The 14,883-nt window shown below is 43.0% G+C and overlaps 2 pseudogenes; both read right to left on the bottom strand.

Annotated features, from left to right (window-relative positions):
* The window catches only part of LOC136499388 (protein argonaute 18-like), a 37,316-nt pseudogene that overhangs the window by 18,432 nt on the left and 4,001 nt on the right, over positions 1 to 14,883 (bottom strand).
* LOC136465884 (IQ domain-containing protein IQM2-like) lies at positions 6,146 to 9,049 on the bottom strand (annotated as a pseudogene).

Raw genomic sequence — 14,883 nt, 5'->3', positions numbered from 1 at the left:
CAGGAAATCACCCGACTTCTACCGGTCTAAGCCAGCTAAGCATTGACTCGACTGCGGATACCAGGGTAACAAGGATATAGTATAACAAAGGTAAGCAAGGTATAATGCAGCAACAGTTGCAAACAACTCCTGAACGTAATGCATCAATTAAGTAAAGCATTAAATTAAATAATTGCAAACCGGGAGAAAAATGCTCCGGGGCTTGCCTCTCTCGAAAGAGCTCGAACGGTGATCGGGGCACTCCGGAAGCTCCTCAACGTCCTCCTCGTCGGCTTCTGGCACTTCCTGCTGCTGCACCTCGAACTGCTCCTCGGGCTCCTCGGGTATGACAACTGAGTTCTCGGTTTGCGATCCTGTATGATGCAATGCGCGTAAGTGATTATGCAAACGGTGCATCGAAGGAGATGAATGCAATGGATATGTTTAAATGTAAGGTAGTCAACATCATCCAAGAAACTATACTACAAGCACATGTCATCTACTGCATTCTCTTCTACTACTAATATGTTAAATCAACATATCTTATGAAATGCTTCAAAGATACACCAAAGTTTTACTAATTTCTTAATCACACTTAAAGCAACACTTGCTTAAACCCTAAATAATAATAGGTTTGAATAGCAACATACATTTCTGATGCTCCTAAAAATCTGAGAAAATTACAGTAGCCTAATACTATCCTAAACAAACTACCATAAAAATTTCATGGCATTTGGATAAGTAAACTACCCTACACAAAAATGACAAGCTATAGCATAAAAATGAGCATGAAATTACTTTGTACTATGAAAAGTGTCAAACAATAGAATTAGTATTTTTCCTAGGTTCTTAATAGCATATAATGATTGTCCAAAAATTACCACATGCATGTTTTATACAAAGTTTGCTCTCTAGCAAAAATAACAAAAATCAGCCATTAAAGGCACTTGAACTACACCTCCAAAGTTTTCCACAGCACATGCATGAAACATATTTTTCCTAGGAAGTACATGACCTAAGAAGATTAACAAACTTGAAATCATATTTTTCTGCAGATTATAGATTTTTCTACATATTTTTCAAGTTATCAGCAATATCCATGATTAAATAAAATCCTACAGAAAAGTATCCCAAACATGACATGCAAAAATTTTCCCAAGTAGGTCTGATGATAAGGAACCTAGCAAAATTTGTTTCAACAAATTTGGAGCAAGTTTGACCATCCAAACATTTTTCAAACCATTTCAGATTTCAAATAACAATTAATAAATGGAAATCAATTCATTTAAGAAATACTGGGCCGGCCCATGGGGAACAGCTGGCCCACGGCCATCACCGGCCTGCGCGGCCCGAGCACGAGGGAGGGGAGACGGCCCAACAGGGCGTCAGCCCACGACCTGGCTCGGCCTGGCCAGCCGAGGCAGGGTGACTCGCCGGGGCGCGCGCTGGCGCGGCGGCGCGGCTCGGCCAGCGGCCGGCAGCCGTCTCCGGCCACGGCAGCGCAAGCAAGCGAGCGCAGGAGGTGTGCGAGGCAATGGCGAAAGCGAGCAGGCAGCTAAGCACGGCTGAGAAGGGGAGGAAAAGGGCGCTCCACGGCGGCCAAGCACGGCGGCGCCATGGACGTCGGTGGCGAGGCGCGGGGAAACTCACCCAGGGCTCGGAAGGCGGCGCAAGCGCGAGCGTGAGCCGAGGGAAGGCGAGACGGAGCTGTGGGCGCGAGCAATCGGAAAATGGCGCGGCGGTGCGAGAGCTCGACGCCGGCGGAGCGGCGGGCGCGGCGAGGGCGGAGCTCGAGCTCTCGGCTCAGGAGGGGGAGGAGAGGAAGCGTGGGCGCGAGTGAGCGAGTGCGCGGGCATCAGCAGGTGAAGGCCGGCGCGTGGGCGCGGTGTCAGGCCGCGGCTGACGCACGGCGGGCGACGCCGGCATGCGGTCGCCACGCGGCGGACGTCCTCTGCCGCGGTCGTGGCGTGGCGCGGCGACCAGCAGGGGAACGGCGTGGCGCGCGGGAGATGGGCCAGAGCGCGGAGCTGGGCTAGGCCGGGGAGCTGCGGGCCGGCGTGGGAGATGCGCGAGGCGCGCGGCTGGCGGGGACGCGGGCCAGGCCGGCTTCGGCAGGCGGGCCAGAAACAAGGCGCAAGGCCCACGAAGGAGGAAAAATCCTTTTTCAATTATATTTTCAAGAATTTTTCAATACCAGTTTTTCAAATATCATTTTGAGCAAAAAAAATGACATCTTTTGAAAATGGACCGAAAATGAAAGTTGATTAGAATTTAATTCCTTACAACTTTGCTTTTATGACCAAAGTCCAATTCTATCTAGATTTTAAATTATAAAGTCAAAGTTAAATTTTAACTCAAAACCCTAAATTTTGGAAATTATTTTGGAAGCAAAATTTTGAATTAATTTAAATACAAACCTTGCTCCAAAAATTATGCTAAACAATTCTAGATGATTCACAAGCATAACCAACAGTTTCTACTCAACTAGCAAGCCAGAATCAGAGCAAAACAACTCTAATAAGTGTATGCATCATTTACGTTTCACAAACATGTTTCGTATGTTTCGAAGTAATGTTTCAGTTGTTATATGCAAGATTATGCAGGTATGATTAGGATGCTTGATGATGCACGATATGTATGATTAGCAGTGCCTAAATGCAGGCATAACACCGGGGTGTTACAGTTTGACACTTTTGTTGTCAACTACAACATACAGCCCGAGAAGTGGGACATGGAGAGGCTCATGGCTATGTGTGTGCAAGAGGAGGAGAGAATGAAAGCTGCCAATGATGGCACTATCAATTATGTGAAAGACAACAAAAAAGAATAATAATGCTAACTTCTCCTCAAAGCCAAAGGGAAAGGGTCCCATGCTACATCAGCCTCAGCAGAACAAGTTCACAGTAGAGAAAGACCGGTGTCACTATTGCAAGAAGACATGACATTATAAGAAAGATTATCCCGATTACTTGAAGATGATCATGGCAAAGAAATGTGATAACATTATTACATTTATAAATGAATCCCTGTATGTACAGTATTCAAAATCTACTTGGTGGATTGACTCAAGTGCAACTGTTCATGTTGCTAATTCTTTACAGAAATTCCGTTCGACGAGGACTACGCAAAGAAGCGAAAGACACATTAACGTTGCAAATGGAGTCCGAACAGATGTTGAAGCCGTTGGTGATTTTTCTCTAGAGCTTGCTGATGATTTCATATTTTTAGTTAGAGATGTACTATATGTTCCCTCTCTACAGAGAAACTTGATTAGTGTTTCATGCTTGGACAATGATAGATATGATTATCATTTTAGAAATGGTAAATGTAAGATAATATTTAATAATACATGTGTTGGTCTTGCTATCTTACAAATGAGCTTTATTTGTTATCACTACTTGATGATGTGAATGTTGTATGCGATGATGGGAATGTTGCGTGCGATAATAAGAATGTATTCTTGTCTGCGGATGTAAATAGAAAACGAAAGAGAGCTCACGATGTATTGTCGAAATTATAGCACTGTCGTTTAGGCCATATTTCGAGGAGGAGAATAGAAAGACTAGTTAAGAATGATATTCTTCCTCCATTGGAGCTCTTAGATTTAGAACAATGCAGAGAATGCATAAAAGGAAAGTATGTAAAGAAAATTAAGAAAGATACCAAACGAAGAGCAGGAATTTATAGATTATTCACACAGATATCTATGGTCCGTTACCTGTGAAGAGTGTGGATGGTTATGATTCGTTCATAACATTCACAGATGATTACTCTCAATATGGCTATATTTATCTAATCAAAGAAAGAACAGAAGTATTAGATAAATTTAAGATATTTAAGGCAGAAGTTAAAACCAACACAATTTAAATATTAAGATAGTCAGGTCCGACCGTGAGGGAGAGTACTACGGTCGGAATACCCTATATGACCAAGTTCCTAGACCTTTTGCAAAGTTCTTATAGGAGAATAGCATAGTAGCCCAGTATTCTACACCGGGCGAACCTCAGCAGAATGGAGTAGCTAAAAGGCGTAATCGTACCCTGATGGATACGGTGCGTAGTATGATAAGTTACTCTACCTTACCGTTGAGCCTGTGGATGGAGGCGTTAAAAACCGCGATTCATATTCTCAATAGAGTACCAAATAAGTCGATGCCCAAAACACCGTATGAGTTGTGGACAGAAAGAGTACCCTCACTAAACCACTTACGTGTGTGGGGTAGTTGATGAGGACATGGCACCTTCGGATACGAACAATGATTATAAGGTGCGCTCATTCCTACAATTGTATAGTGGCTTTGGTTATAATTCACTTGGTTCCACATGTACATGTCACTATTTGATTGTAGGTTCAAATGTGTTTCATAATGGAAGTTCATCAAAGTTGAACTTTCGGTTCGTCGGCAGCCCGACAGTACCTCATTGAGAAAGCCATAAATCATCCATTCGGAGTGCGATCGAGGTCAATGAGCACTTGATGGAAAGCTTGTTTGATAAGCTTTCAAATAGATCTAGTTCCATCTCAATATCACGTCGGCAAGGCCTCCAAATCACCACTATATTCTGTCACTATTTCTGGCAGGAGCTACACTGTCGTCGTGGGCTTGTTAGACATCCTTGGGACCCAGGCCCAAGTTGGAGCATGCCCCAAGAAGATGGAGAACGCCTAAGAGATGGCCTTAGATGTCCTCCTCCTTGTCCACCACCTTAGGAGGCCAGAAAGGACATTCAAGCCAAGCCAGAGGCCCAGTCCAATCCGAGTTCGAGTCTGCCTCGGCCGTCAGGACCAGTCTGCAATAAAATGGACGCCCAGGACGCATCTGAACTCCGTTTTTGATGATCCACATATGGATGGAAAGATAATTTCATAAGGAAACCAATGAAAGTGGTCCCACATTAAAATTCCATCAGAATCAATGGAAATCGTTGAAACAAGTTGACATCCAGAATCTATCACGACGTTGTGTCGTCATCTTTTGGGCCGTTGGGCCTTGTAACGTGTTGGAACACCTTTAGGACGTGAAGAGGGATCCTTGGACGTCCCTTAGGCTATATAATCAGTAGCCATCACCTACTTTAGGGTTTGGGTTTTGCTTAGATTATTCTCTCAAGAAACAGTTTCGCCGTTCTTCGGTTTGTGAGACCCCAACTCGTGAGATTAATCTTTCATCTGTAATTTGGTTGCGTTCTTTCTTATTCTTGCTTGTGTTCTTCATTGCGCGGGCAGGGATTAGCCTTCTTGGCGAGGTCAACCTGGTCCGTGACTTGGTTGATAACCAGAGGAGCTGTGGTGCTAAGATTGCAGGGTTCGATCTTTCGATCTAAAGCCGGATCGGTGTGTCATTCTCCGCCACAACGATAGTTACCATCACCTGACGGAAGATCGGGATCCCCGTCTCCATTAAGTGGTAATCAGAGCTTCAGGTATACCGTCAAGTTCGCATCTTACCCTTAGTTCGAGTGTTTTTGCTTTTATCCCATAGTCCAATGCCATATTTGTTTCCTATCCTATAACCATCAGCGCTATAGCCTTTGCATGATTCAGTTTCAGAGTCCGCTTTGTTGAGTTTGTGTCCTAGGTCAAAGTCTTGTTGCTGGTTTAGATTGTGTTCTTTTCTACTTTGTGTTGATACCCCCACCCGCCGCTATTCCGTATCACCATCGGTTTGCATCTTGTGTCCACTAAATCCCTGATTCGAGCAGCTTCCTTAAAATAGTCATAACTTTTGCATTCGAACTCGAAACGGGAAAAATTTTATATCTACGGAGAACGCCAGAAAATTTTAGATCTATTTCATCCCAGCATAGCTGGGTTCGCAAAAATTAGATTTATGAAATTTGATTAGGAAAATTAAGTTTTGGGGATCTTGCGTTTGTACCCTTGTTTTGTATCAAAATTGTGATTTTGTCCCTATTTTTTTGACTTTGTGAATTTACTCCTACTGTGCCATTCACGAAGCACCAGTTTACCCCTGCTCCATCATCCACCCCTAACGGTGTTAAACTTTGTACAAAAGGACATGAATGCCCATGCGATTTTGCCCCTGTTTGTTATGCCTAATTGTGATTTTACCCTGATTTGGAATTAGACTTTTTATTGTATGCTGACAATTGATTAAATTTGGTTAAACATATTTGGCACAACTTGCAATTATTTGAACTCAGATTTAATATCGATAAATATTCAAAATTTTGGGACCAAAAGGTTCATAATGCTGGGATGGGAGATTACATAAGATGCTACAGAGATCGATTCATATGTAGACAGTGGACTGGACTCCGCCGTGTTTCCGTGTGTCCAGCGTCGGCATAGCCCTAGACGCTGCCGCCTTCTCTCGGTGAAACCTCCTGAAGTCGGCGCCGACGTCCATGGCCAAGAGACAGTTTACAGCTGTAGTTCCTAAACAATAAACAGTTTCTTCAGAACCAAGAAGGTTACTTCACTCAAAATAATCATCACTTCTTTCAGAACAATTATATCCATGCTAGTTCAAATGAACAATTGAAGTACCCAGTCACTCTATTTTTTATAAGGACAAATGAACAATAGAAGTTTGAAAGAAACCAGAAGCATGTTACCTTACAGCCAACTATGTCCAGTAGAGATTGGTCTGAAAATGGATGCTCAAACACTCCAGAAATAAACTTAACCCTCAGAATTCGCTCAACTAAAATTAGAAAATGGAAATAAGTACATTGTTAGAACAGCTGCCACTCTTCTCGTAAAGCATAGAATAATGTCACTTTGGAACCAAAAAAAAGATCTGCCATCTAACAGATTTATGAAATGGGACAGGAATTGGACACAGCATCACGAAAATTGAAGTATTATACCTTGCCAAGGATCAGTTCCCCAGTAGGAAGAGGCACAACTAAAGGAGGAGCGATCCTCCCAGAAGAAAACACTTCTGTTAGTGCCCCAGTCATGCTATTTATTATCATATATTCCCGCCTGATTCCAAGACATATGTTATCACCACACCAGGCCATTGATTTCAAAATATCTGGCACTCCAAATTCCTTCACTTCAACAAATTCTCTCCCACCTGACAGGTGCACCTGCTCCAGCGCCCGGAGCTGGAGCTCCGACGGGTAGTCCCGGACGCACACTATCCGGGGCCCCGCGCCCGTGGTCCACTTGAAGGACACCTGCTTCCCCAGCTGGTACGACTTGGTCTCCTTCTTCGAGCTGATCCTCTGCAGGATCTTCTCCCTCGGCACAGCCGTATTGTCGGCGGCGGCGGCGGCAGCGTTGTTCTCCTCTTGACTATCTTCGGACAGAGCACGGTGGCCGGACGTTGAGGTCTCGGCGTCCTCGGTTGAATCTTGCCTCGTGACACTTGCAGTGGGACTGAGACTCTTGCTTGTTTCTTCCTGCTGGGAGACTTCGTCAGGTGTGGTCGATTCAGTGGCTTCTTGAGGTGCCTGGCAAGGGTTGGTTTCTTGAGCTGCGGCCTGTTGATCTTGTTCAAGTTTGTCAGCAGCGGCGCAGCAGTCGGAGGGGATGCTTCTGAGCCTGCTCCAGAACTCCTCGTCGTCTTCATCTGGGCTGATCTGCGGCATTGACGTCGGAACAGTTTAGAATGCTGAATACAACAGGCAAAAATTTTGAAGCATGGCACATCTCTGAAGAGTGCCCTTTTTCTTCTGCAATTGGGATTCATGGACAGTCTTAGTTACATGATGAGATGGTGATCCAAGAAGCTACTTTGTGTTATTGGCAGCACCAAGGCGGCTGAAAATTACCTGTCCAACATACAGATTCTTGGATGTGCTTAGAACAAAGATCCACTTGGCATCTCTTGGTCCACCGGATGTGTCGAGGATTTGCCTGCTCTTCTTGAACATAAACTTGCCATCCTCAATCACAATCTCATACTCTCGTCTTTCTTTCTGCACAAATACAGCTTGGATCATTATTTTCTGATTTTTTTTCAGCAGGCAGTCTCTCGAGATACCATCTCCAAATAATTTGTGTAGGCTTACCGGACCAAGGTACTTGATGCACTGGCTCAGAAGCTTCAATCGAGGACACCGCTCGAGATTGATTTCCTTGCCTTCTCCAACGTCCAGCCTGAACAAGGCAAGCACAAGAAAGTCAGATTTTCAATAGCTGATGAAATATCTAGAAGAAGATAAAAATGTCATGTTCAGTTCAGATAAGGACACTAACCAGTAGAAGAATGGCTCCTTGCTCTCGCACCTCAGCCAGCAGTCGTAGTAATAGTGAAGGTTATGACCGTACCGGTGGCGCGGGTCAATCTGTTCGTCAAATTTCAGAGTTTCAGTGCTTCACATGGCGCCTAACTGACAGCAATATATCTAAATACTCACAGCTTCCAGCCAGTGCTGCAGAGCAAGTTTCTGGGCCTTCTCATCCTTGGACAACCCTTTGCCAACCTGAATTTGGTGTGATTTGCGAATGCCGTTAGTAATAATCTCATATCGGAAGAACTGGGAATGCTGAGAGAAGACAGCTTTTGGACAGGCTGGAGATGATGCGAACCGAACCTTGGCAGCTCTGGTTCTTGCCCTCGCCCACTTGGACACCGCCGATTCCTGCCTCTTGATGTCAAAGAAGGAGACGGAGCTCCTCCTGAGCAGCGCGAAGTCCAGCAGCTCCCACCTGCAGGAATCGCATCGATCGAGACGCACGGGTCAGCGTCTAGCAAGCACACGAACACGGCGCAATGCGGACGCGGATTCTGGAAGAAGAGGCAGAAGAAGTATTATGTGTAGGAAGGGCGGCGCACGCACCAGCTCTGCTCGATGACGACGGCGCAGTCGGCGAGGCGGCGGCGCGTGCGGAAGCTCTTGTACACCTTCTGCACCGTCACGGCGGCCGCCTCGTGCTTGGGGCTCTCCGGCGCGGCCGCGGCCTCGGCGTCGGCGAACCTGGTCTGCGCGAGCTCCCTTGGCATGACCGGCGGCACGGGCGCCACGGTGGCGCGCGGCGACGTGGCGGGGATCTTGGAAGCATCCCTCCCTACGCCCGAACCTGGAGTCGTGGCCTCCCCTCCCCTGGTGCTTCTGCAGTCGCCGTCGCTGGAAAAGCCGCGCCCAAGCCGACGTGAGCGACGACGCCCTATGCGTTTGTGACGATGAGACAAGGATAAGGGGCACTATGGTCATTTGGCCTTTGTTTTTCTGATTTAGAATTTTTTTAATTGGTTTAATCCATGTCCATCTGACGGGCGTTAAAAGCAGGAGTAAACGGATCATTCAGTTCAAAATAACAAGGGTAAAAATACAAAGTTAAAAAAGGAAGGGTAAAATCACAATTAGCTTATTAGACATGGGTAAGAACACCATTCTCCCTTAAGTTTTTGGGCCCACAAGTTTTGTTATGCTTTTTAGAGCACAGTCCTAATTTTCTATAGGCCACATCTTTTATTCAATTGAGCTCAATTTTTTTGTGGTTTATTCTTGTGTGCTCCTTGCTGAGAAAAAAATATCAAAAGAGAAAAAGCAAGAAAAAAAGATTGGACAAAAAAAATAAAAGAAAAAAATAGTAAAAGAGACTAGAAGATATCGAAAAGGAGCACATAAGGAACACTCAATAGCTCTATTGTTTGTGATACCTTTTGCCTTATTCACATCCGTTGCTACCTTTGATACTTGTTTCCTTTCATCCTTGTTTCCTCTCTTGTTTATCACAACTGGTGATAGAAACACGTATAGGCCAGCAACTAGGACAAGTGCTCTGGATATTTATTTAATATTGTTGTCTGTCACTGACTTGTGTGCCACATATACATATTTGTTCTTTTGCGTGCCTCCCAAGCTCCACATATACTTCAGATCGGTACAGAAAAAGACCCTTGCAATCTTGGTGTCACACCCTACAGGTATCTCGAACCAGCCACCGGTTATACCGTCCACTGCTTTGCGTTGGTAAGAACCTTGTAAAAACTTGGTAAAACGTGTGAGAGTGTGATTCCACTGACCAATAAATAGTTGATAGGGCATTTATTTTGATTGCTAACAATGACAAACAACGAATTTCTTTTTAAGTGTGAAATGCAGGACATCATGGACCGACTGACTACAAGGATGGATGAAATAATTGCAAAAGCGGTCACTAGAGCGTGCACACAACCTTCCTCCTCCGCTGCTACAACAACATCATCACCGTCACCTCCCGCATGTACTACAGAGTTTGCACAGCGCGTGCTCAGTTCTCAAATGGAGAAGGCAGAGCAAAACCAGTTCAACAACTTATTTCAAACATACTTTGTTGTGAAGGAACGACGTTGTCGTGTTATGATTGATGGTGAGACTTGCAACAACCTTGCAAGCTTAGAGATGGTTGAGAAGCTTGGTCTGACCACACAGTCACATCCACATCCATATTACATGCAATGGGTAAATTCTTGGGATAAGATAAAGGTAACTGAAATTGCTCATATTGAGTTTTCAATTGGTCTTTATAAGGACAGTGCAGAATTTGATATAGTACCTATGCAAGCATGTCAATTATTGCTAGGCAAGCTATGGATATCTGAAAATAATGTTTTGCACAACACAACTACTAATAAATATTTGCTCAGATATAATGGTAGAAAAATTACTTTTATACCTATGACTGCTACTAAAATTTTAAGAGAAGATCTCATGAGAGCAGAGAGAAGAAAAAATGAGCCTTTTAGAAAAGAATGGGCTATTTCAGATGTTACAATACCGTCATCTAAATCTAAATTTTTACAAAATAGAGATAGTGCTTTGCCTCTTGTTGGAACTAATATTTTGCAGCACATATCCCAAAAAGAGGACAAGGTGACTAAGAAAGAACAGGTAAATGTATCAGGTAAGAGCTCTCTTGATGTGCTGATTTTTTCCACCAATGATGCTAATAATTCTATACTAAAATCTTCTATTGATTTACCTTTGACACATGGCGAATGTTCTACTGATCTTTGCGATAGAGAAGAGTTGTGTGATAGTGATATGATTATTAATATGCCGCAACCAGTGAATGAGAATGATTCTTTTGTTTTAGAACCAAATACTTGTGCTAAAAATAAACAATTGCTTCCAATTGCCACTGAACAAGATGAACTAAAATTGTTGTCTTCTCTAAATACTTTGGGGTATATTGAGTTTGAGACACTATGTGCTCTGAGTAGTTTGGAGGAGAAATTTAATTGTGTAGGATTGCCATGGTTATCTAGATGTACATGTCACTTTATTGACAAATATAATTGTAAAGGAGAGTATATGGTGCATCGTGTTTATATTTGTTCAACTCTAAAATGTCCTTTCATTGTGCAAAAATATGATCAACTAGAGGACACCAATAGCGATAATGTTGTCATGTCAAAATCTCTAAGTTTTGTAATAAAGCAACAGGTTAAATTTTAAGAAGAGGAGCAATGTTGGCTACTACCGACAACTTGTCCACCAGCTAAGCTTAAATCGAGGACGGCTTGTTGTCAAGAAGGGGAGAATGATGAAGACATGGCACCTTCGGATACGAACAATGATTATAAGGTGTGCTCGTTCCTATATTTGCATAGTGGCTTTGGTTATAATTCACTTGGTTCCACATGTACATGTCACTATTTGATTATAGGTTCAAATGTGTTTTATAATGGAAGTTCATCAAAGTTGAACTTTCGGTTCGTCGGCAGCCCAACAGTATCTCATTGGGAAGGCCATAACTCATCCATTCGGAGTGCGATCGAGGTCAATGAACACTTGATGGAAAGCTTATTTAATAAGCTTTCAAATAGATCTAGTTCCATCTCAATATCATGTCGGCAAGGCCTCCAAATTACCAATATATTCTGTCACTATTTCTGGCGGGAGCTACACTATCGTCGTGGGCTTGTTAGACATCCTTGGGACCTAGGTCTAAGTTGGAGCACGCCCCAAGAAGATGGAGAACGCCTAAGAGATGGCCTTGGATGTCCTCCTCCTTGTCCACCACCTTAGGAGGCCAGAAAGGACATCCAAGCCAAGCCAGAGGCTCAGTCCAATCCGAGTTCGAGTCTGCCTCGGCCGTCAGGACCAGTCTGCAATAAAACGGACGCCCAGGACGCATCCAAACTCCGTTTTTGATGATCCACATATGGATGGAAAAATAATTTCATAAGGAAACCAATGGACGTGGTCCCACATTAAAATTCCATTAGAATCAATGGAAATCGTCGAAACAAGTTGACATCCAGAATCTATCACGATGCTGCGTCGTCGTCTTTTGCGCCGTTGGGCCTTGTAACGTGTTGGGACACCTTTAGGACGTGAAGAGGGATCCTTGGACGTCCCTTAGGCTATATAATCAGTAGCCACCACCTACTTTAGGGTTTGGGTTTTGCTTAGATTATTCTGTCAAGAAACAGTTTCGCCGTTCTTCGGTTTGTGAGACCCCAACTCGTGAGATTAATCTTTCATCTGTAATTTGGTTGCGTTCTTTCTTGTTCTTGCTTGTGTTCTTCGTTGCGCAGGCAGGGATTAGCCTTCTTGGCAAGGTCAACCTGGTCCGTGACTTGGTTGATAACTAGAGGAGCTGTGGTGCTAAGATTGCAGGGTTCGATCTTTCGATCTGAAGCCGGATCGGTGTGTCATTCTCCACCACAACGATAGTTACCATCACCTGACGGAAGATCGGGATCTCCGTCTCTATTAGTAGTCCTGCTGAGGCTAAAGTATTTAATCCAAACATTGGAAAGCTAGATTCCAAAATAGTAAGTTGCCATTTCATTAGGTACCCAGAAAAGTCAAAAGGTTTTTGTTTCTACTATCCAGATAGACATACAAAGTTTATGAAAACGAGACACGCTGTCTTCCTAGAGGATGAAATGATGAGGAGGAGCATGGTAGCTCGAGAAATTGACCTTGAAGAGAAGCGGGTGTATGCGCCCACTCCGATGATTCATGAGTCATTTTTCTCACTACCTGCTGTCGCTGCACCGACAGTGTAAGATACTGTGGTGCCAGCACCTGTTGTTATTCCGCCTATGGCAACAATGAATGACAATGAAGAACCTGATCTTCAGAATCCTGTATAACATATTGCCACACATGAGGGGGAGCAACAGTAGCCTCAAACAGAAGATGTGCCAAATGTGGAGGCCCCTAGAAGGTCTCAAAGAATTAGAAAATCAGCTATTCCTGCTGACTATGAAGTATACAACACTGAGGGATTTTAAATAGAGGATGATCCCACCTCATTTGAAGAAGCCATAAAAAGTGATCATTCATCAAAGTGGCTTGAGGCCATAGAAGATGAAATAAAATCTATGAATGCCAATAAAGTTTGAGACTTGAAAATAATTCCTAAAGGAGCCAAAACAATAGGCTATAAATAGGTCTACAAAACAAAACTTGACTTTCAAGGGAATATAGAGAGATATAAAGCGCGACTTATGGCAAAAGGCTTTACACAAAGAGAAGGAATTGATTACAATGAGATATTTTCTCCAGTCCCATATAAAGATTCCTTTAGAATCATAATGACATTAGTGACATATTACGATTTAGAATTACATCAAATGGATATAAAGACGGCATTTTTCAACAGGGATTTGAAGGAAAATATTTACATGGCACAACCGAAAGGTTTTGTCATGGAAGGAAAAGAACAAATGGGATGCCGTCTAAAGAAATACATTTATGGATTAAAACAAGTTTGAAGACAGTGGTACTTAAAATTTGATCAGACAATAAGGAATTTTGAGTTTAAAGAGAATGTTGAGGACAATTGTGTCTATACAAAATTTAAGAATGGAAAGTTTAGCTTCCTTGTCCTGTATGTGGATGATATCTTACTTGCTAGTAGTGATGTCAGTCTACTACTAGAGACAAAGAAGTTTTTGTCCTCAAAATTTGATATGAAAGATCTTGGTGAAGCTTCGTTCGTTCTAGGGATCGAGATTCACCAAGATAGAAGTAAAGGGGTATTAGGACTGTCACAAAAGACATACATAGAAAGAATCTTAAAGAAATTTAGTATACACAAATGTAGTCCATCACCTGCTCCTATAGTCAAGAGCAACAGATATGGAGATTTTTAATACCCCAGAAATCAATATGAGATCGATCAAATAAAAGCGGTTCCATATGCTTCAGCTGTCAGAAGCTTGCAATATGCTCAAGTATGTACGCGTCCTGACTTGGCATTTGTTACTGGGTTACTTGACAGATTCCAGAGCAATCCTAGAACAGAACACTGAAAATTAGTAAAGAAAGTCTTGCGTTATTTGCAAGAAACGAAAGGCCTCATGATGACGTATAGAAGATCTGATTCACTCCATATAGTGGGATATTCAGATTCTGATTATACAGGAGATGATAGAAAATCCACGTCTGGATATGTATTCACTCTCGTAGGGGGGAGCTATTTCATGGAAAAGCTCAAAGCAAACCGTCACTACATCGTCCACAATATATGCCGAGTTTGTAGCATGTTATGAGGCAACAGAGCAGGTGAACTGGCTAAAGAAGTTTATATCCGGTTTGAAGGTGGTTGATGACATCTATAGACCACTTAAGTTATACTGCGATAATAATCAGGTAGTACAGTATGCTCACAACAACAAGTTAAGTGGTGCTATCAAACATATTGACATAAAGTATTATGTTGTGAAAGATAAAGTCCAGAATTATGTCATAAATCTTGAGCATATAAGGACAAAAAAAAATGCCCGTGGATCCGCTTATAAAAGGCTTACCACTCAACGTGTTCAGAGAACATATAGCCGGTATAGGTTTAAGGGAAAGCGTATAATTCCTAGACAAAAGAAGGCCCAAAGTTAAATATCTATTTCAGAACAGAGTGGTGTGTTATAGTTGTTAAATCTATCGGCAATTGACCGTGACGATGAAACATGATCTACGCGCTAATCTGTAATGGAATGAACAAAAATAAATGATATAAAATTAAAAGATGGTAGGAGATCAAGAG

This window comes from Miscanthus floridulus, chromosome 1, assembly GCF_019320115.1.
Source record: "Miscanthus floridulus cultivar M001 chromosome 1, ASM1932011v1, whole genome shotgun sequence".
Lineage (NCBI taxonomy): Eukaryota > Viridiplantae > Streptophyta > Magnoliopsida > Poales > Poaceae > Miscanthus > Miscanthus floridulus.
This window is presented reverse-complemented; position numbering and strand designations above follow the sequence as displayed.